Genomic DNA, 24,733 nt, shown 5'->3' with positions numbered 1-24,733 from the left:
GAATTTTATAATCATATTTTCACTGTTTCTCCATAGTTCTTGTTTGCTTTATATTGTGCTCAGCTGAGCTTCCTTGCTATTGTTCTAATAAGAATGAAGAGAGCTGAACCTGCCTGCATTGACTTAAAAGCTTGAAAGTGCTATTGGACTTTACAAAAGCTAAGGAAAGTTATTATTTATATTTCTTTTTTTTTCATTTTTGCATTTTGTCTAATTCACAAGTAATTTTGTCTGTTAATTGTTTGGCAATAGCCTTTTCTGGCCTATTATATTGGCCATCTTGGAGATAGTAGTTGTTTTTTGTTTTGGCAGCAGTGAATTGATTGCTGCTGTATCTAGGTAGCTAATCACTCTTAACTTGAATTAATAATTGTTTTTGTTGGATTTCTTTTGTTCTTACTTGTTTTATACTGCTCTCAGCTATGTTGAATGTACTGCTACCATGAATGTAGCTGATTAGTGGGGAGAGTTGCAATTCAACTTTTCCCAGTAGTCAGTGCTACTTTTACATTTCTTTTAGGCATGAGTATGCTCTGAGCCAAAAAAAGTGCTGAGCTACACATAGCCGCTACTGGCTGTCAAACAATGGTGTGATTCTGAGCAAATCAGTCTAGTTTATCAGCTCTTAAACACACTGCTATCCAAGTATCTCTGTCACTTCAACATTATTACCTCCCTGAACAGTCTTATTGCAAAAGCACTTCTGTAGTTCTCTCAAGTACTTCCATGGTTCCTTTTAGTTTGAACTATGTCTTTTTCCCTTTATCAGCACTGGACATCATGGTGTGGCAACCTTCTAGCACTTTGTATCCTAAGGCATTGTAAAAATTTTCTCACACTTACTGATGACGGTCTATTACTCAGCATTGTAAATATCATCTGTAAGAGGAACAAATATATAAACAAGCCGGAGGCATCCCTGTCTCAGTCCACTACTTGCAGTGAGCATCACACTGTCACCACCCACTATGCAAATGCAACATCATTATACTAACAATATAAAACTATTGCAGGAAAACCAAAAACGCCACAGGAACAGCAACACCGTACTGAAGACGACTTTAATAAATTTTGGTAAAACAAAGTTGTAGTCAAATACTGTTTCCACAGTAAAAACACAAGAACCAACAAATTCAAATTTAAATTAAGCGCTTTTCGTCTGTAATATAAACAGACTTCTTCAGATAGATATCATTGTTCCTGTGGCATTTTTGGTTTTCCTGCAATAGTTTCTTCAGTTTTGGTGTTTGAATAATATAAAACTGTAATATGCTCTACCCAAGCTTCTTAGAACTCTTAAGGCTAGGCACCAGAACAAATCCCTTATTACACCTACTGTAAATTCCTACAGATTAATGCCAACATCAATATGGCACCAACAACAAACCACTCCCAATTCTGGTAGACATAATGAAATGCCTTATTTACCGGTAGCTCATTTGATAGGCACACAGATTCTACACTCATCAAGTTAGACAAGGGAAAGGCAACAGTCAACTGAATCTCTGAAGCCCAGAAAGTGGATAGAACTAGAGCATTCAGTACCCTCTCCTCCAGCAAGTATGATTATGCCATGATTGCAGTCCACATGACAAAAAATGACCTGACATGCAAGCCACTCAAGCCTATGCTGAAGGATGTGTTGGAGCTAATCATGAAAGCTTCAGCCAAGTGTAAGATACTGACTCTGAGTGGAGTCCTCCCTTCATCTGGAATGATGCCTAAATACAGGGAAAAGATAATATGGATTCAACAATCGTTTTAAGTTGCTGGCGTCATCTTAGCAGGATTCCATATTGATCAACAGTCAAACTTGCATTGTAAAAGATGGACTACGTCGTTTGTTTAACAGTTTCCACATACGAGCCAGAGCTCTTCCTGACCCCTTTGTGCCTTATTAATTAGAGTTTTTCCTAATGATCATCCCAACCTGATAAACACCTTAAATCCTAAACTGGATGTTATCAAGGTGGTTCATTTCAATGCCAGGAGTCTTAACAATAAACTGTCTTACCTTAAGGCTATTCTGAATTTGAAATACATCCAAGTGTGTTGTAACCAAAACATGGTTGAAATCCATAGAGCATACTGCTTCTATGCCTGGGTTTTCTACTTATCATACCTTCAGACCCACATGTAACAGTTGTAGAGTATTGGTATACTTCAGGGAATCTATCCATCTAAAAGGGATACCCAAAGACCACCCCCATTGAGCTTATTAAGCTCACCTTATGGAAATGTAATTTCAAAATCATAGCTGTTATTGATCTCCCTTTATGGATTCAGACTACCATGATGCATTCCCGGAATTCGTAGAGGATACCCCTTATAAGCAATGGCTTTATAATCCTTGTTAACTTCAAGTATCCTTCCAGTGTTGGATACATGCTCAGCAGATCTTGGACTGAGTAAATAAAAATGCTGGATCAGATTGTCCTCAATCTGATGAGAGGTGTAAACAAAGAGTCTGATGAGAGGTGTTAACAAAGAGTCTGATGAGAGGTGTAAACATTCTTGACATTGTGCTCACAAACTTGGCCCTGTCTGCTGACCTTCCATGGTCGGTCCTTTACTAGTAAAAGCTGACTATAATCTGGTTACTGTTATCCTTAAAACATCTCCTCCCTCAGTTAAAAACATTAGCCTCTTTAAAAACTTAAAAAAAGCTAAACTCATACAACTGTACAATTAAATCTCTAAATCTACCCATGGCTTCATACTTGGCCCAGTTATGCAGATAGCTAGACAAATTATGTTTGTGTAATCTTTGATAAATGTATTGGCTTAGTACTTCCTTTCTAAACCAAATATGATTGTAATTAAAAATAAATCTTTGTAGCCTACAAGTATTAGCAAACTCTTTAACAGAAGGAAGGAACTCCTTAAAATGCTTCATAGGGTTAAAAACCCACAGCATCAAAACAGTATTAAAAACTCTCACTAAAAAACTGGAAGCAGCTATAAAGGCCATTAAAACATTATACAAATTATGACTAGCAACTAAAACAAAGGGTAATTGCAAGTCCTTCTTCAGGTCTATCAGAAAACTAGGAAATAACTCTGAATTCTGCTCTGAGGTTCTCTTTAATGGAAACTCACTCAAACCCCAAAATAATTCCAAACAAGCTGGTTAGATGTTTCCAACAAATTTCTTCTGGTACTGTCAACCCTATCAAACCACCATAGTGTCACTCCCTGTATCAGTATCACTAAGGAACATATTCTTGAATTATTCTCAAAGACAAAAACAATGCCTCCATGTGTCCAGATAACATTTATAATGTGTGTTGTCTGACAAACAGGGTTAAACATGCACTCATTGAGCCCCTTCTCAAACTGCTTAACATATACCTTGTTACAGCTTATGTCCCTGAAATCTAATGCACTGCTGAGGCAATGCCTCTCCATAATGTTTAACCCACCACAGACCCCTAGGGAACTATAGACTCTTCAGCCTTACAAGTTATATCTGAAAAACCATGGAGCACATTACTACTGTTCTCATTAAGAATGACATCAATAACTTAACTAAGCTAGACCGGCTGCAATTTAGTTTTATAAGTGGCAGTTTCTGCATGCATGCTGAATCTTGTCAGCTTCTTTGAAAATGTCAAACAGGCAGTTAAAGCATTCATATCATCCACTCTATGTACCTTGATCTGGCCAAAGCATTTGATACCATACCACATGCTGAAATTTTTTATAAGTTGATGGCCTTAAACATAAATTCTTTTGTGGCAAGATGGATAGCCATTTGCCTTCAGAACGGAAAGCATATCTGAGTGGGTGATGTCTTTTCAGACAAAGAGAAAGAAATCAGTGGTATATCAGATCTTTCAGACCTCCAAATTGATAAAAGTGATCTCTGGTAAACAAAGTTTGCTAATGACTATAAGTCTGGCTTGGTAGCTAAATCCTCTTTGGTTGCATATACCATCCATAATGAACTAACTAGTCAATTCTTCATGCACTGAAAAAGGGCTCAAACAAAATGCCAAGAAATGTAACATTATCTCCTTTAGAAGTGCTCTGCATCCTCCTGCATTAAAAGCACCCCTTTACAGTAAAAATCAATGATCAGAGATCTGAGTGCCTGGGGTGTTAGTTCACTTTCCTTTGACCATCGGATGACAACCATTGTAAGGAAAGTCTTCTACATTTCATAATTAATTGCCAAAAGCCTCTCTCCTAAATCCAAGGAAATGATTGTCTTGCTATATTCTGTCCTAGTAAGACCTATTATTGAATATGAAGCACTCTTTGACAAATATCTGGCTAGGCATATTAAAAAAAAAATCTCAAAAAAATCTTGGCTAGCAGGCGAGACTGGATCTTTTTCCCTATAATCTCATGAGGAGAGAACTTTGTCTAAATTACTGGGCCTTTAGGGATACAGTTATTCATGAACATCATTTTCTTCAGTAAGTCAAATTGTGCAGCCAGCACCAAAATGAGAAATGTAAATCTTCATCAAGAAACATATAAAACTAGATGGAGAGACAGGTGTGTCAGCTAGTGTGCATGGAATAGACTCCCGCTGCATGTCAATCAATTTGATTCCTTGTTATCCTTCAAACATAGCTTGAATAGTTGTATAGGTGACCTTAAATTTACACAAGGACTTGCAAGAGATGTTAGAGCCTTAGAGTGGGTATCGACAAGGTGGACATGGCCTCTGGTCTGACTTGCCTTTTTTTATCCAATGATCTTATGATCCCATGAGTACACCCCCAATCCCTAAAACCATCAGCCTAGTAATGTCAGTGTATTTTTTACTTTTGAAGTTATCACAAGCATACTTATACAAGCTATGCCAGCAGAAAGAAAAAAGGCTACATTAAAAGTAAACTGTTCATGACGCATTTCAAGTTGGTGGTTGGTTGAGGGTATAATAAGTAACAAATAATGGTCAATCATCTATGAGGCTCTTTTTTCTGTTACTACCAAATGGGACATCAACAACTCATGTCCAACTTCTAACACTTGGTGCAACATACATAGTCTGAGTTATGACATTAAGTAACACAGAGTTAGGGTCAAACTGTTTAGAATATAAACAGGCTTTCAGGAAGTGGGAGGGGTGGACCCTGTCATCCAGCCTTTCAGAAACTTTTACAAACTGTGAGACACATAAATATTGGTGTGACGTGAGTAATGCTGCAAGGGCAAAGTGCTGCCTGCACTCCAATCCTAGTTCTGGCCTACTGTAGTGCTTGAAAATTGACTTTATTCAGTATCAAAGAATCAACAAGAAAGGCAGAATTCAGAAAAACATGTACTGAGTACTCTGAAGTGCAAACCCAAATGTGTGGCTGAGTTTGATTCTATAGTAAAACTGAGTGTGCTTGCTGTAGTATGAAGCATAACTGAAAATTTGCCTATACATGCTGCAGGAATAAGAAATGAAGATGATATACCTTACAGCAACAGATTAACATTCATATAAGGATACTGCTTTCTCTATAAAGTGTAACCCACCATAACAGTGGATTCACAGAAAATACTAAGACTAAGGACCCATATTATTTGCCGCCTGAGTTTGTATAAGAACAGCACCTCTTCCCTTTACCTCCAGCCCATGAACACTAAAGATGCCAGAACATTTCTTTCATTTTGAAAGCATATTTTGTTATTTCATAAATATGGACAGTTACAACCAACAGAATAGTGATTCATAATGAGGCACGTAATATATTACCTTAACTGCATGCAGGATAGTCTGTTATAATTCTGATCTGTTGTTGTGTACAAAACCAGTACTGTAAAATAGTTGCATTGCACTCTATTTCCAACATGTGTTTCCATGTAATAACCACAGCTGCAGTATACCATGTGCAGGTCTAATCTCAACATTCTGTGAAACAACGGGTGTTGCTATTCAACACCTATTGTTTAACATATGGGAAATCATAACAGACATTATCTATGGACTGACAGAAAATGTGCACGTCAGATTGTTTGCAGAAAGAAAAACATTCTGATTACAGAGATATTATAACTGCTTTCTTCTTCATTTGCATAATACAGACCAGATAACATCTACAATGTGGTGACTCAGGTATAATAAATGCATTTATCACATACTTCAGCTGCCTGCTGACTTCTTGTGACTGACACCACCTTTATCAATAGTTAAATTCAACCTACATCTGGGAGTTGGTCTTACCTGAGAAAATAAAAAAATGACATCTGAGAGTCTCTCCTGTCCATGGCAAGGTAGTGTTTGTTTTTTCATACAACCTTCCTAAGTGAACTTTGCAATCAGAGCTCTTACAATACTTTACTATAATTAGTATGGCAAAACACAAATCTCCACTGATGAGTTTTAAAAATGCTTCACAAGATGTTTAGTGAACTTCTTTTGAAAATGTCCTCTTAGTCTGTGAGGAAGAGGCTTACTATGCTTCAGGAGAGAAGCAAGAGGAAAGTATTACTAAAAAACAAACAAAGATTTTTATTTTTAACTGAAAAATTATAAAATAAAATATAGCCTTGGGAACAACAGAAACACTATCTATACTATATCACAATCTGCTTGATCACACCATAAGAAAATTGATAACATAGAAAACTGATCAACAGCATGTTCTACAGGTGCCAGAGATAGTCTAAGACTATGAATTGCAGCATTTCTATGAAAGACTAATTACAAAGATTATGCTTTTACCAATGGTGTAGAATCCAAGCATAGAAAAATTCACAGCAATAGCTCAGCATAAACAAGTCCTAACACCCTTCCATGAAATACGGTAATGGTCATTCAGTTGGCTAAGACTAATGACTAGATAATATGTAACAGTGAAAAGCATTGAAATGCATCACAAGGAAGGTACTAAGTTATACTGATTCCACATAATTACATTCAAAGTTTCTCCACCTTTAATCTACTATTCTGATAGGAGGTGGGGTAAAAGTCCTGCCATCCTCTCCTTCAGATGCCAAACATTTTTTAGAAAGCTTAAATGTGTGGACCAAGCTGATTATCGCCTTCAGGTTAGAAGACGGTCTCTCAGAGCAGAAAGAGTGGAGCTAGTCTGTATTAAAAGAAATGGATCATTTCATAAGTATGGAAATATAGTGAAGATATGTCTGCATATGGAAAGAAGAATAAGCACATCTCTAGTGATAATTTTACAAGAGCAGCCTCATAATTGGGGAAATGCTGGTATAAATGAGGAAATGCCTGAACAACAATCAACCCAAGCAGCAATATCTCTAAAACCAACAAAGGCCTCCAAATCTTCAAAATGTCCAGAGAAAGTAGAGCCTATGTAGATAGATAAAAATTACTGTGAAAGGGACAAAATTACAGAGGCAGCAGCAGTGGCAGGAAGCATAAATCCACACTAGACCTCTAAACTATGCCTATTTTTGAGGAACCTGCCAAATTTCAGGTTGATTTATCCCTGTACATGATGTACTTAGACTTGTAGGTATGTTCTTATTTACCCCTTAACTCAATTTTCTGAATCCCTGACATCACTTAGGATTTTTGAAGCTGTCTAGTGCACAGAAAACCATACTATGTGACCAACATACTAGTGCCACAAATCATTTAACGAAAGATTATGTGCATTTTACATCTCTCTTTATCAGAAGCAAAAATAGATGACTTTGTGTGGAAGAATTTTGCAATGCAGTTTAATAAAGTCCATATATTTTGCACTGTCTCTTTCATACAGTGTTTCTATTTTTCATAATTGTTGTCACTTTCTGTGTTTAAAACATGTTTTTGTGTACTATCCCACATTCCTACTGGAAGCATGAAGAGTTATATTCTATTCTGGTATTCAGATTTTATGCTTGTTAGATATATTGACTTTTGACTGGCTGTACCTACTTTTCGTGGGCCTTTGTACCTATTTTCAATGTCTGCAGGTTGAAAGGTATGCTCCTCACCTGACAGTAAAGTGATTCAAACAGTAAGTGATTCAAGTAGCACAGCCTTTCCCAACATCTTCTCTGGTTCATTGGATACAGTCAATGAGTAAAGCAGATCCTTACGAGTTTTTGGATACTGGACATAATTTACAGAAAGATTAAAGGATGATTGTAATCTTGATAGCATTCAACCATTTATGTAACAAAAAACATCAGCATCATACAAAAACAGGAGAGCAACATTTATTGTTTTAAAACCAAGTTAAAAAAAAACAGGAGAGTAATAATATGACATATTTAATCCTGGGGGAGCAAGTTATGCTATATTCTGTTATTGCCCCAAGGTGAATATAGAGAAACAAAATGAAAAGCAAGGAGAACATTTCTTCTGCATATGAGGATATTAGGAGTGGTCAGATAGTGCGCAGTGAGACATTTAAGAGAATGTCTACGTGATACAAAACAGTTTAATGTTTATAATATTATTGCAATAACCCTCTTGTCTCAGAGAAAATATAAAACAATGCTTTTTTTTAATTTATTTTTATTAATTTATTCTTCCTTTATTCATTTATCATCCTGATCATTTCCATAACTTCTCCTTTCATATCTCTTTTGTCATTTTTAAGCTATGTTCTACTTGTCTATCTGAAAATTAATACTAAACTCAAAAACACCCCAGTTTGATCTTTTGCCTGCAGCCATCATGCTATAAATATATTAATTGTTACTGTATGTTATTTCTCTATTCAATAATTAGCCAGTTTATGCTAATTTCTCTTTTTTGTGTTAAAATGTTATGTTCATAGGATCATAGGATCACATGAAGTTACTAGGCTAATGGTCCTAGGGCCCTTGCAAGCTTCTCCAAGTTCTACCCTTATTTCCATAATCAGCACCAATTTCCCCGTTCAAGAGGGACATAGGTGGAACTGCTAGGGTGAATTTAGGGTTACCCATCCAATCATTCATATTGCATTTAAAGAGGGCTAGTGATGTGCTCTGTTTGACATGAAGTGGGAGTCCATTCCAAAGGTGTAGTAACCTCTGGGAGACAAATCTGTCCCTCCAGTAGGTTCTATTAATGCCACATACCAGGTTAAGGTCTTTAAAGTGACTAATCCATGTACCATTTGACTTGCATATATGCAGCATTTCCAATTAAGCAGGGTCAAAGATTACCTTATATGCAAGGCATAGATTGCTTCTGAGTAGTTTGTACGGAACAAAATAAAGTGACAGTGATTTCAGATGATCCACATAGGAGAGATGCTGAAGGCCTTGAATTTTCCTTGTGATGAACATTTGTGGTCTCTCCAATTGCTGCAGGTGTTTGGAAAGGTACATACCAAAAGGGGCATTGTACTCAATTATTGGCCTGATACGGGGAAGAGTACATAAAGCTTATAACTTTTTTTTTCCTGGATGCAATGCCCTTACTTATGAGATGAGCAATACAGAATGCCCTTCTTAACACTGTGGAGACATAGTGATCAAAGGTAAGGTTGCTGTCAACCTGTATGCCCAGATCTCTCCCCACTGAGTGCATACTTAGAGTGCTGTTATTAATGTGGTAGTTAACAGGAACATCACACTTACCAAAAGGGATTATAATACATTTTTTGCATTGAGTTTAAGGCCACGACTTTGGCATCAGTCATTTGTTTGTGAAAGACTTCTTGTATGATGTTGACATTGTTTGGAGATTCTACGACCACTCCCAGTTTTCAGCAAACTTTGTCAACCACAGAACTTTAGTTTTAGCTAGTACTTCAGAGACATAGATTCAAAACAGTAGAGGTCCTAGGACTGATCCCTGAGCTGTTGAGGAGGATTCCTCTCTTTTGACTATATGGGTTCTGTCTGTGAGACAGTTAGTGACCATCTAATGATATGAGTTGATACCTTGCTTGGTTAGTTTGTCAAAGATGCCTAAATGGGGAATAGTGTCAAAAGTCTTGGCTAAGTCCAGGTAGGATGTATGCACAGATTTCCCCTCATCTAGAGCCTTGATGACTGTGTCAAAGAAGTCTGCCAGGTTTAACAGGCGTAATCTTTTTTTGACAAATTCAAACTGAGTAGGGTCAAGTGTTTAGAGATTACCTGCATCTTTGTTGATAAGGTGCATGATGATTCACTCCATGGCCTTGCAGATAGGGCTAGTCAGGCTAATAGGGCTATAGTTCCCAGGGTCAGTGGAAGCACCACCTTAGTGCAAGGGGATAATGGTGGCTATTTTCCATTCAGCTGGGACAAAGCTGGAGCTTAGACTATGACTGAAAAGAGTACCCAGTGATTTTGCTAATTCTTGTTTAACCCATGTAGGAAGCAATCTGGGATGTTATCAGGTCCTACAGATGCTGTTTTTTTGGCCTTAGAGAGGGCGTTTATGGCCTGCTCTTCAGGGATATAAGGTAAAAAGTATTTAAAATGTTTAAAAATAATGTAAATAAGCTCACGTATAGATGTTTTTACCATGCGATTAGAAATGTACATTGTGTATAACATAAAGGTGGAACTTTTCTCCCTGCACCTCCACTGAAAATAGGTTTTGCCCAGTTGGAATTTTCCTGATCAACAAAGACAAATCAATAAATAGTAAATAATTAATAAGGAAAGTAATTTTACACTGAAGTATCACATTTATCAACCATGGCTTTAAAAATTGAGACAAACTGACAAGTATTTATATGAATGAAAATGTAAACACTGTTTCTTTAAATAATAAAAAATTAACATTCAGGTACTTGTGTCTCAGACCTTTGCTTTAACAGCTGTCTTGTACTTTAACTCATGGTCTTTTTGTTCATTTGCATTTTTTTACAATAGTTGCTTCCATTCTTATTACAGATAATTTTATTTCAGTGGAGACTTTTTTAAATACAACAGCTTTCAGGTCCTCTTCGTTACTGCAAATAACACAAGACTCATTTCAGACTGTAGATGTAACTGTTTTATATTGATATGCTGATGCATATGTTAAAATTGCTATTTTTTTGCAACAGGGATAGCCTGCAATCCATACCTCTATAACTCTTAGTGTAAGAATTCAGAGAAAAACAAAAAATAGTGGACAATAACCCAAAATCATGGACTGTTTTTTTTTTTTATTTATTCTTGGTTTATTTTATATTTGCTGATTGGGATAGTCTGACTGGGCATAGTAACCCCTTTTCAACAGCAGCCTGGGGAGAAAAGACTCACATTACAATACACCAAAGCATACAAAATAGTATTAACAGAAATGTTAATAAAGCAACTCAACATGAAATGAAGAACATCTACATGCTAATCACAGTTAGTAGGTAGAAGTAAAGGCACAGTAATGCAGGGCATATGTACACAGTATGCAACTGCTATGCATGCTGCTAGTAAATAGTAATGAATTATCAAGCAATAACAAGGTGCCTAATGTTGATGGTTCTAAAGACATATTTACATTCTAAAGACATATATTTAAATATACACATTCTGTAATTCCACTTATGTTAAGCAAACATATTTATTCACACTTTTCTTTCCTAGTTGCATTTATATAAGTGATTTATATGTATATGTGTTTACTTATTAGAGAACTAGGGGTCAGTACATCCTGGGGAAGAGCAATGACAGATCCAGGATTATCTGAAATGTTTTTTTTTTGTTTTTTTTAACCTGTGCTTTAAAGGTTAGAAGGTCTTTGATTTGCTTAGGGTGGGGGTTGGAGGATTGGGTTTCATAATTTTCAGACATAGCTGGTATCTTTCTGCTGAGTTTTGAGATTTCATTAGAGAGATTAAGGATTTGTCTTGAAAGTGTAGGTTATTGATTGGTTTTAATGATGTATTAAGGACTTCTGAGTGGGTCATTTGTTTGGGTTGTATTCTAAGTTATGAATGAATAATAGCTGTGAAGGAGTTTGGCAGTTCAATTCAATTTAGGGTTTTGAATGTCTGGCAGTGGTGGGTACAAAATGGAGGGTTGAATTGAATTTTGGATTTTGTTATAGATTTGCTCAGGTTTCGATTTTTGGAGTACTATTAGGCTAGTGAAAATTGTAGAGCATATAATAATGTAGGTAATAAAAAGGTTCTTGAAACTGTTTCCCTGGTTTTGTCTATAAAGTATGGTTTTGCCCTATATAGCACGCATAGCTTTTGGTGAGCTTTTTTGATTGCTATTTGGAGGTGTGGGTCAGATTTTAAATTATCATCTATCATCACATTTAAGAGTTTGGAGTGCAGACCTAGTGCACTCTTTGTATTATTGTCGGATGCAATTTTGAAATGATAGGTCAATCAGTTCATAGGTAAATACTAGACAATCAGTCTGCATAGCAGTTCAAGCCTAGCCACAAAACTCTATTTAAAATTTCCCTCTAGCTTTAAGAAGGGCAACACAAAATAGACCAGGAGAAAATGTGAGGTTGCCCATCCAGTTATCTAGGTTACCTTGAAGGTGGCAAGGGTGCTACTTGGCTTGACATGTAGTGAAATTTGTTCCAGATGTGAGGGATACATTGGGATACAAATCTATCATACCAGCTCGTTTTTTTATCTGTTGATGAAAGCTTAGTTCTTTTAATCAAGTGTTTGATGTACCATTAGTTCTGTGAAGGAATAGCAGGTCAAATAGGATTGGATCTTTCATGACATGAAGGTCTAGATATAAATATCCACAGAGGAGTCTGTAGGAAACTGAGTACAGAGAAAAGGCTGTCAGTCTATCCAGGTAACTAAGATTTTTGAGACCTCTGATCTTTTTAGTTAAATTTCAGAGATCTTGCAAGTTATGTTATTGGTAAAGGGGAATTAAGACTTCTTGGATCTTGTAGAGATGCCTTTGGAAATTAGATGGACCAAATGAAAGGCTTTCTGAATTTCTGTGGAGACATGATGGTCAAATATTAAGGAATTATCCACAAGCATACTTAGATCCCTTAGAAGTGTCTGATTGGAGGGGTGCTTCTGTTAGATGGCAAGTAGAACTGATTTGTTTACCAAAATGAATTATGCTACATTTTTTTACATTGAATTTAAGACCTTTGTCCTTGCACCAATGGGTAACATGGTCTAAGCCATGTTGGAACAATTTTTTGTCAGTTGAAATCTGAATAACAACACCCAATTTACAGTCATCACCAAACCTAGTTAACTATAGGCCAGGAGGGCTGGCCTGAAGGTCTATGAAATAAATGCCAAATAGGTGAGGGCCCAAAACTGAGCTCTGTAATAAACCATTGGCTTCTTTATTTGCTTTCAAAAGTGGCACCAGCTGCTGTAACCACATGGGTTTTGTCAGATAGCCAGTTAACTAGCCATGGCACAATATAAGGATGTATATTCAGATTTACAAGTCTATCAATAATGCTTGTATGAGAACAGTGTCAAAAGCCTTTGCCATTTTTAGATATGTTTTATGCACTACATAACCAGTATTCACTACTTCAGTTACTTTTTCAAAGAAATAAATGAGATCTTTGATTGAGAAACGTGTCTTGGGGTAAAGAAGAGCAGTACTTTGGGGGTTGAGTAAAAGTTATGAATTGTCTAACCAAGTTTTGATATAGGAGAAAGCTTCTTGTGTCATATCTTATCATTTTTGTAAGGTAAGGACAGAGCAGATTACTGTGGAGTCATCGACATATTATATTAGGGTTGCGTGTTTGTCTACTAAGTGAAGATTGCTTATAAAGACATTAAAACAACAGACATCCAAAAACGGATCTCTGTGATATGCTTACTGTAATAGGCAGAAAGGAAGAATACTCAGTTTGTCAAATGACAGCTTGACATCTGTCTGATAAGTAGCTTTGAAACCAGGAAAAAGAGGAGGGAGAGGCCTAGACAAGAGAGTTTTTGTAGTAGTAGTTGATGTGGTACTGTGTCAAATACTTTTGGTCGAGAAATAGTGAGGATACCAGGTTGCCAGAATTTCTGTTAGTGCTGGTGGTGTTGCTAAAGTCTAATAAGGCTGTGATTGTACTGTGATTAGGGTTAAAGCCATCTTGTGTAAGGAAAAGAAGGTTATTAATATTAAGGTAGTCCAGTAGTTGGACCTTCATACATTTTTCAAAAAATGTTTGATATGGGGGTAATATAGCAACTGGCTTAAAGTTAGAACAGTCATTTGATTGGTCTTCTTTGTGTAATGGCATTATGTTCACTTTTTTTCAAATAGAGGGTACATGACGTTATTTGACTGATCTATTTATGAATAGAGTTACAGGATGAATAAGAGCATGGCCAGCTGTTTTTAGGTATCCTGGTGGTAGACTATCTAGGAGTAATTTTCTTACTAATAGGTTGAGACTGGTTTAAGAGACAAATGTGCAGTATAGGAGTTGGAGTCTAGTAAATGCATAGACTTTATGATAGTGATAGTTTTTAGTATAGAGTTGATGGATTGTATGAAGTGATTATTGAAGTTCTCTGCTATTTTTGCTGGGGGATTTCCAGGAGGTGGGTTAGGAGGAGTATTATGGTCTGGGTTTAATAATTTATTGATGGATGTCCAGAAAAGGGTGGGGTTGTTTTGATGAGTGTCTTGCATGGTATAATAGTGTTTTTATCTAGTTTTATGCTTTGCTTGACTTTGTTCTTAAGATGTGCAAAGAGCTGTTAATTTTCCTGAATTTTTTGTAGACAACAGTGTTTTCCAGTCATTATCACCTAGTCTGATTAATTATCTACATATATGTGATACAGGGAGCACAGTTTAGTTTAACTCTTTTTTTTTCCATAGTGGGGTGTATTCATTTAATACTGTGAGGAAGTTATTATTGAATTGTAGTACAGCTTCATCTAGTGATAAAGGTTTTAGGAAGGTCCAGTTGTAAGATTTGAGGGTTAAAGGAAATGTTTCTACATTGAATTTTGCTAGATTACATACAGATTTCTGCAGGTGCTGTTTTGGAGACTGGGTTTTGATTCTGTGAGTGAAGCTGGTAAATAGTTACTTAGGGTGCCTCTGGTAGAGATATTACTGGGTCATGAAGATAATACCCAGTCTAGTATTGATGCTCTCTTTATAGATTTGGTGTATTTTACGGGAGAATTTATACATTGTTTAAAATTTAAGAGATTGATGGTGGCAGTATGGATACTAGAGTTAATTTGGAACCATTCTATACTGAAGTCTCACATAACTATTAGTTCATGTGAAATGTTATTGGATAACCATGACAATATGTCCTCAAGTATTGGAATGTTATTTCATGGTGAGATGTATACTGCAGTGATGCAGATACCTTTATAGAAATTGAGTTTAAGACACAATGGGATTATTTCTGCTGAGCTGAAATGGGGCTTGTTCTGCTTATATAGAGAGATGTCAAGCTGGCTAGGATATATGATAGATAAGCCTTCTGATTTTTTATTTGTGCAATCAGTTCTAAGTATGCTGTATCCAGGTGGAAGAATATTCAGTATGTGTCTTTGATGGAAGCTTTTAATCAAGTTTCTGTGACTACAAGTTTGTCTGGGGTATGCTGTGAAATGCATCTCATCTAGCTTATCTGAGATTCTTAGGTTAATATTTATAAGGTTTAACCCTTTGGGAGTTTTTTTAGTAGGTTAAAAGTGGTTGAGGAGGCAGTACTTGGCCAGGGATTGGGTGAATGACTTCACAGTGTGTTAGTGATGTAAGGAGGAAGAATAAGGGGAATAGTTTTTTATGTCAGTATTTCATTTTTATACCTTTTATGTGTTTTTTTTTTGCCTTATGATCAAACATTTGAAAAGATGCAGGTTTGACGAGATATAAAGGTGATGGGCTATAGTAACAGTATAAAGGGAGGTATTAGAGTTGGCGTTGTTGGTATTAGGGCTGGAAAATAGCTGTTTTACAGAGATGTGTGACAGCATGTTAGATGATAAGGATGGAAAAGCAAGATAAGTTATATTGTATGTATAAGCATAGCAGCAGCTGGCTGCAATCTTAGTAGATATAATAAGGGATAGAGTAGTAGATACAGGAGAGGAAAGAGTAGTTAGAGACAGGTGTGGCAGAGATGTATGAGTTGAATATTATATATACCTAGTAAGTTCTTTTTACATTTGTCTGTAATCAAAGGAGTTCTTTTTATAAAAGATCTGTAGGTGTAAAGAATGAAGCCTATTACTGTGACACCTGTGTAAATTGATGTGGATCTTTATGTCTGTACAGGTGAAGGTGGTAGAAATAGGAAGTGATGTCACTTACCTTGTTGGAAGGTGATTTAGGATGTTTTAGGACAAAGTGTGTAATACTGGTGGGTGGGGTCAGAAAATGTGGAGTTGTGTGTGATTAGTAGGGAGTAAGTATAAGTGTAGTTGTTCAAAATATTCATAGGTTCATATGTGTTTACTAGACTAATGACCACACGGGCTTTTTTAAGCTTAGCCATGCATCTCAAATCTCTGACAAGTTCTGATACCCTTGATAAATGTAAGCATGGGCCTGGGAAATGAACTATTTACAGGTTACCTGTTTCCATTAGAGACATAGGTACCAAACCAGGGATAAATTTCTGGTTTCCCATCTAATTGTCCAAGTTGCACTTGAATTGGGTTAGGGAGGAACTCTGCTTCACATGGATGGAGAGCCTGTTCCATAGACGGGGTAATCTCTGGGATACATACCTATCTCTCCAGCAGTTCCTATTTATATCACAGGCAAGGCTGAAGTCTTTAGAATGGGCAATTCTGGTCCTGTTTGTTTTGTGGATATGCAGGAGGCTCATCAGAGTAGGGTCTGAAAATGCCGTGTATGCCAGGTATAGATCTCCCCTAAAAAGCCTGTCAGAGACAGAATACAGGGATATGGCCTTGAGGTGGTCTGCATAGGACATATTACTTATGCCCTGTATTCATTTAGTGAAGAACCTCTGTGGACATTCCAATTGTTGGATATGCCTGGTTAGGTACATACCAAAGGGGGCATTGTACTCAATGATAGGTCTGATGAATGCTGAATACAGTGGAACAATGACTTCCTTGGACTTAGATGCCATACCTTTGCTTATAAGTTGCACAACATAGAATGATTTCCTCACCACTGTAGACACGTGATGATTAAAGGCTAAATTACTATCTATCTGTGTCCCTAAGTCCCTGACTAGTAGGTCAACTCTAAGGGGTGTGCTGCCAGTATGATAGTTACCAGGGATGGATGACTTCCCAAAGGATACTATTATGCATTTCTTGGCATTTATTTTTAGTCCATGGCTCTGTCACCAGTTGTTTGTCTGTTTCAGCCCCTCCTGCAGAATATTTGTGTCAGTGTGAGATTCAATAACAGTTCCTAATTTGCAGTCATCTGCAAATTTAGTCAGCCAGAGACCACTGACATTGACCTTGACTTCTGAGAAGTAAATGCCAAAAAGGAGTGGTCCAAGGGCTGATCCCTTAGGGACTCCAACTGTGACTGGCCTCTTTGTAGAGGTGGACTCCCCAATTCTAACTTCCTGGGTCCTGTCTGTGAGCCAGCTGGCTATCCACTGGGTGACATACAGGTTTGTACCTAACCTCCTGAGTTTGTCAGCAATGCCTGAGTGGGATATTGTGTCAAATGTCTAAGCTAGATCAAGGTAGGCAGTGTGAATGATTTTGCCCACATCCATTGCTTTGGTGACCTTCTCAAACAGGTCTACCAGGTTGAGTAGACATGATCTGCCCTTGACAAAACCAAACTGGGTTGGGTCCAGTGTCTGGAGGTTTACTATATCTCTATTGATCATCTCCATGATTATTCTTTCCATGACTTTACATATATGACTAGTGAGAATTATGGGTCTGTAGTTTCCAGGGTCTGTAGATGGCCTACCTTTGTGCAGAGGGATGACTGTTTCCTTTTTCCATTCATGAGGCATAAAGCCTGTTTGGATGATACAGTTAAATAGTAATTCCAAAGGCCCTGATAGGTCATGTTTCATGCTATTTAGCAGGCATCATGGGATATTGTCTGGGTCCATTCATGTAGTGTTCTTGGTCTTAGAGAGAGCATTAAGGACCTGTTCCCTTGTGATAGTAGGCGGAGTTATATTTGATCAATATAGGTGGCTCCATTTACAATGAGCTCTGTGCACAATTGTGTATTGCCTTTGAGGTTGCAGACATAGCTAAAGAATGCTTTGTGGCTGTCCTTGGCCTTGGAGGCCAAATTTCCTCAAATTTGGCTTTACTAGACTTTATTTGTTCTCTGAGTTGTTTGTTTAGTTTGATAAGAGTGTTTTTATCCATTTGGGTGCTGCACCTCATACTTTCTGCCATGATTTTCTTCCTCCTGCTATATATCCATTTGATTCTGTGATTCCACCAGGATGGCTTGTTTTTTGAGTTAGTTCTGTACTTCTTCCTGGTGGGTACAGCTGCCTCTATGCAGCTATTAACATGCTTGTACCTTGTTTCTTTGAACAGTTCTGCATAGGCAGAAGTGTTCACAGGGTTTAAAGGGGCTTGAAATTTTGCTAGGTTCTCACTTAATAGCAGGAGAGTAGCCTACATACCTCCCAACTGTCCCGAATTACTCAGTTTTTACCGTGTTTTGGGGTCCAAATAATGGGGTGCCACGATTCCCGAGTGGCACCCCTTCATTTCCACGCTTTGCTTTTATAAATTTTTTTATTTTTCGTGCTTTGTGAGCTAACGTCATCACATGCACAATGACGTCAGCCCCACAGCCTGTCGGAATTGAGCTTGCGCATGTATTTCCGACTCTAGTTCAAATGCTTTTGTGAGCAGCAAGTCGCCAGAGCTGGAAAGGATTTATTTAGAAGGCTGGCTGTTATTATGGATTTATTTAGAAGACGAAGGCGCTTGCTGGCTGAGCTGGAGTTATTATGGATTTATTTAGAAGAAGATGCTCGCTGTTTCTGGAGCCTGGCTGGATGTATTTAGAAGTAAGGAACCTTGTGTATTTAGAAGTAAGGAACTGTGATTTTGTGTGTGTGTGTGTGTGTGTGTGTGTGTGTGTGTGTGTGTGTGTGTGTGTGTGAGATAGGGTAAAGGAAAGTGCAAATGCGCAGCTTAATGTGTGCATGCATGTGTGTGTGTGTTTGAGAGAGAGAGATATGAGTGTGTGGGTTACTGTTGGGGTTAAAGGGGATATACAAAACTTTAGCAGTATGTGCTGCACTGGTTCGTATTTTGTGTCCATGTTTGTCTTACATTATTACATAATGGCAGTGTTACGGGAAGGCTTCTTTTTTTCAGGTCAGATGTGGGGTGTGATTAGTGACAGGTTTAAGGTTAGCCAACATTACTAAGGTGGTGTGGGTGGAACAAACATAAAATATATTTCTTTAATACCAGTCATTAAAGTTGTGAATGTTTATTTTGTCATCACAGCAGCAATGTTTGTTTAAGTGACAATGCTAATTGTTCTCACCCTATGAGAGTTACGCCACATCATCAATGTATATGCTTCCTAATGATATCATTAAAACTGGTTGGGCCAACTAGTGATCCTATGAGGTGTCTCACTTGGTTAATAAAGCAACAGGTATGACCAGGAGAATGTCATAGTTTTCTGAAAAGTGACCTGGTGAGGGGCCATAACTTCCTGGTGGAGCAACAATGAAAATAAAAATAAACAAGTACAATGTGTTCCTAAAGAGGGGCAAATATACATCTACAATGTGCCCTAAAGATGGACAAATATGCATCTACAGTGTGCTCTAAAGAGGGACAAGTGTATGTGCCCTAAAGTGGGCTAGAAGTACTCAGGCTCAAACCCTGTACCTTGGGTACAGGATAAAAAGAGCCTAAAGTCCCTAGCCACCACCACTTGTAAATTTGTGCATCATATTTTTGATTTGAGACTGTTCCTCATAATATCTGTGGTTTTCAGGATTTTTGTGGAATATCACTGCAGGATTGAATTCATTAAATAATAAGGCATTTGAATTTCAGACTTCATATTCTTCAGAAAATAAATGGTAACACAAAACATTTTATTCTAGCAATTTTCTAAGTTTATAAGATCAGTATTTTAAATGTGTTCCTATTTTGGGGCTGTATTCCCCCATTATTGGCTTTGTCCAGGTTTTTTGTGCTAAGAGTTGTGACTAGCTATTGTGAGAAGTGAGAACTGAATTTGTATTCCCCCATTATTGGCTTTGTCCAGGTCTTTTTGTGCAAAGAGGTTGAGAGAAGTGAAAACTGAATTCACTAAATGATAGCCGTTTAAGTTTCAGTCTTCCTATCTTTCAGGCAACTGCTGATTTGGCACAGTGGTATGTTGTTCTGACTGTAATGTACAGGATCCTGGGTTTGAGACTTGCCAGTGAAATGTAGGGTGGTGACACATTTTATTCTAGCAACTTTCCAAAATTATACAAGCTATGTTTAAAATGTGTCCCTGGTTTTTGGCCTTTTGTACCCCCCCAAAAAAAAAACTGAAATTGAAAATAAGTGTGAGAAGATGTGCAAGATGCCTATGGCTTACACTACTGTAATTCTATTTATAGTGTGGTTGTGGACACACTGGAAGCAGACTTTTATGACGGAAATGTTCTGAATTGTGCAGTTTTGTCATTATTGCTGCATGCATTTTGTTTTATTGCCTACAGCCTACTGGAAAAATGTTCAAACAATAAATGTAAAATGTGCTCTAACAAGTGTGCTGTATTATACAAGGAATATAGTTTAATAAAGTCAGGAAGGTGTATCAAAGAAAAATGTATGTTTCTTGTTTTGTGTACAAGGAGCTAATGATTTGAAAATAGCCCAAAGGTAATATTTATCCACTACTGGTCAAATGCATTTTCTTTGAATGTGGTGTGGGTTTCAATACTGTTTCAATGAATGTGAGTTATAAGAGCAGAAAAGTTTTAATGCCAAGTCTATTTTCGTTGTGAGACAGTGTTGCTTTGTTTAGCAGATATCTACTGGTGTTTGTGCATTGGGCTGTAAAATGCAAAAATAAAATCCAAATAATCATTGTATTAGTAAAGCAGTATGCACACATTAGTGTTTATGGTAAATGGGGTGAAATAGCCAGGTAATGGGACACTGGAATCGCTGCAGGGGGACTCTGGTGCCATATTTTGGTTGTCTGTTCTTCAGTTTGCATTTGAAAGTTGGTATCCCACAAGGCCGTTGAAGTGGGCGGGGTTACATGATTGTGTATGCAAATGTTATGTTAATTAGTGTATAGATTTGTACCTATTTTTCATGGGCCTTGTCCAGATTTTTGATGTTTCCAGGTTGAGAGGTATGGTAGCCTTAGATTACTTCCTGAATATTCCAGGTTTAGCTGAGGGTCCAGGTTTTATTTTTACTTCAAAGGAGACCATTTTGTGGTCTGACCTTACCAGGGAAGGCCTTACAATAGGGGGTGTGCAGCAGTCTCCCATATTAGTGAGGACCATATCCAGTATGATTGCACCCCTGGTTGGTGTATTGACTATCTGGTCCATGGAGTGTGTGTTTGCAAAATCCAGGAATCTCTGTGTCTGTGCCTTTGGTGTCATAGAGGATTCCCAGTTAATAGTGGGGTAATTAAAGTCACCCATGAATATGGTATTGGGTTGGATGGTTAGTATTTCATGCAAGGCATGGATTTCCTGGGTCACAGAGGGGGACCTATATCTTGCAAGGAAGTGGTATTGGATTTTACCTATAGTGATATGAACATGGACCAACTCATGTGCAGTGTTCTGTTTGACCAGCCTTGAAGTATATATTTTTTATGTAAATAGAGACACCTCCACCTTGAGTCCCTGCCTGTGAAGTAGCTGGCCTAAATGCATGGAAGGCATTATAACCTTGCACTGTTGGTGTGCTCCCCATGGCTTTAAACCATGTCTCAGCGACTGCACAGACATCAGCATTTTCTGGGGTAAAGAGAGCTTCTAGGGAGTGGAGTGTTTTGTTTAGACATCTAGCATTGAGCAGTAATACCTTTAGATTTTCTTGGTTTAGATTTGCTATGTCAAAAGTACTCTCAGTTTGGCATTGTGTAAAATGACACTATCAGGAAAGACGATGTTTTAGCTAATATTCAAAAGCCTAGAGGGGAGAGAGGCAGACCATCCCTGGCAACACAGCATGGTCCATTGACCATCTCCTTCCATGCTGACAAATATTGCACCCCCTTAGAATGACATCAGAAAGTAAGCCAATTATTAAAGTCAATCATCTTTTGCTTGTATTGTGGCATCATCCTTGGAGAAGGTAAAATGCTGCTCAATGCTAAGCTCATACCATCCTGAGACACATATTCCGAGATCTCCATGATGTCTCTCTTCATATAATCTAGGGAGGTACATCTCATGTCATTTACTCCCACATGGGCTATGACTGAGTCATATTGGTAACTGTGGTCCAGTGACCTGAGTGCATGTATAATGTGGTAGATCCTAGCCCCTGATAAACAACTGACTGTAACTTTCTCCTTACTCAGCTTGGTGAGGGGAACATCAGTGTGTCTCACAATGGAGTCTCCAAAGACTAGAATGTTGGATTGTGTGGTGACTTGCCTTATGGGCTTAGAAGTAGAGGCTCCCTGAGATGTAGCTGCATGTGTTGATGTGGTTGTTGTTTTGAAAGAGAGCATTTGGAGCTGCTGAGTAGTTGTAGTGGGTTAAGTGGAAACTGGGAGTTGGGTAGGGGAGTGGAGTGATTCTGAATGTAGAGAGCAAATTTAAGGGTTTTCCCAGCAGCGCAGTGTATAGTTGAAAGTCAAAAAATAAAACAATTATTGTAAAGATGGAAGCAATAAGCATTTTGAAGTACAGCAGGAATGCTGTTTAACTTAATGAAAGTAAAAGTGCAAGTTATGACACGGCTGAAGGACACCGGTCAGAATAACTTAGAAAGCAATGAACAGTGGAGTTATAGTAATCTTATAATTGTACTCTGAGCATTTTCAAGACAAAGATATTGCTGGTATGAAAAGTTAGAGTTCAGTGTGCACTTTCAAAGTAAGTTGTTAATAAATGCACAAAAGTAGAGAGGAAAGAAAGTGGTATGAGAGGTGTGATGTGTTGTTCTTTAGTAGTGTATATATCAGCTGCTCCCTACTTGAATTCTAACTAATAACATCACTATATGCACTGAATATTGTTTTTTACACAATTTTCAAAGAAGTAGCTCTATAAGTAAAATTAATGTGCATTAATTTAAGCTCTTCCTGTTCTCAGTTAATGCTCTCATAAACTTGAAACATTGCTAGAATAACAGTTTTTTCATTAGTATGTATTTTTTGAAGGATATGAAGTCTGAAAATCACATGCCTGTTCTCAAATGCCTGTTATTTTTTTATGACTTTGGATATGGGTGATGTGTTAGAAAACCATAAAATAATGAAGAACAGGCCAAAAACATGTGACAAAAATATGGACATACTGTGAAATTCTGGATGGTTGAGATATATGCTACAGTGAAGTGCTAACATTTAGAAACAGCTAATTTTCCAAGTAATTATTAATGAGTTCTGGGTGGTTAGCACAACACCAGTCATTTTCCCTGTTTCACTTGCTGTCATCACCTAACTGATGTCACTGGCCAAGTATATTCGTAGAGTTTTCTTCAATATGTATAGTATGTCATTTAATGTCTTGTGTAAATTATTTTTACTAGCTGCAAATGTTTGTTAGAATAGTCAGCAAAATCCAACAATAGTGAATAAGGAAGTTCCAGTTTACTTCATAACTGATGACTATTATGAGGTCACTACTTACCCTTTCTTTACTCAGAAAATACAACAGTAATGCTGTGTCAGTCATGATAAAAAAATATATAAATGACTGTTCCTAACAAGAATGCTGAAATGTGTAAGTTGACTGACTGTAGCTAGCATTTTAAGATAGCATTGTTTATTGTTGCACTAGTTAACCTATCTCCCAAACGTGGACATACAACAAAATATTATGATGAATATTATCAATTTTGCAGGGCACTACAACATATGTCACTTCAGATATTAACTGCACCTCTTCATAGTTGCACCACTTAGCCACACGTCTTCCTATTTACTCTACATTAGTCCAGCCTTAAGTGGAACCAGTAACAATGTTCTGCAACTATTCTGCACATGAGCCTTACAAACAGTTAACAACATGTCATGGAGCCTGTGTTTTCTATTTTCATTAAGTAGCAAGGACAAGAAGAATATTTGTGCCTTCTTGTCAATGTTCCTAGTTTTGCTTTGGTGTTTTTATTTCTCACAGCTGGTAAAATGCTTCTATAAATAAGAAGTGCGGGTAGTTTATTTTATATCTTCTCTTACTTCTCTCAGGATAATATAAAGGTAGGTGGATGGGTCCAGAAATCCTGCCTTTTATATTGATCATGTCTATACACAGATAATATATTTGTGCACATTTAATCAACTGATAACTCTCTAATTATAAAGGACAGGCAGCATGAGGATTGTGCTATTTACTGTTGTTGCTGTGCATACCCATAGCGTGACGTGTGATAAGTCACATCTTGCATGGCAGCCATGCCTCATGGATTCTGTCAGCTTCTTACTTCTCTGAACTAATTAAGAACATAAATCTTTTCTTTTAATAGTTGTTAAACATTCAGTGTATCATGCTTTTTTTTACTGAATGCTCATGGAGAATATAGAAAAACAGTAACTTAGGAATACAGATGTGTTATAGTATTTCAGTAATTTTATATGGTCAGAACATTTACTTCAGCATTTGTTTTGTAACACTTGATAAGTAAAGATATTCAAGGCAATGATCTGAAAAGAAAAAAAATACTTCATCATCATGGAAAGTTGGAAGCAATCCAAATTATTGTAAGTTATGAAGTAGGCATTTCTGGTGGTAGTCAGGTTATATAAACCATCCATAGGTCTAGGTGGCCCTAGCTCAAGATCACTTTTTGGAATCTTCTCTAGAAGGGTTGAGAGCAGGTTCAGTCCAGCATATTGAATA

The sequence above is a fragment of the Protopterus annectens genome, chromosome 11.part0 (genome assembly GCF_019279795.1).
Source record: "Protopterus annectens isolate FY-2018-M chromosome 11.part0, PAN1.0, whole genome shotgun sequence".
Lineage (NCBI taxonomy): Eukaryota > Metazoa > Chordata > Ceratodontiformes > Protopteridae > Protopterus > Protopterus annectens.
Note: the sequence above shows the minus strand (reverse complement) of the source record.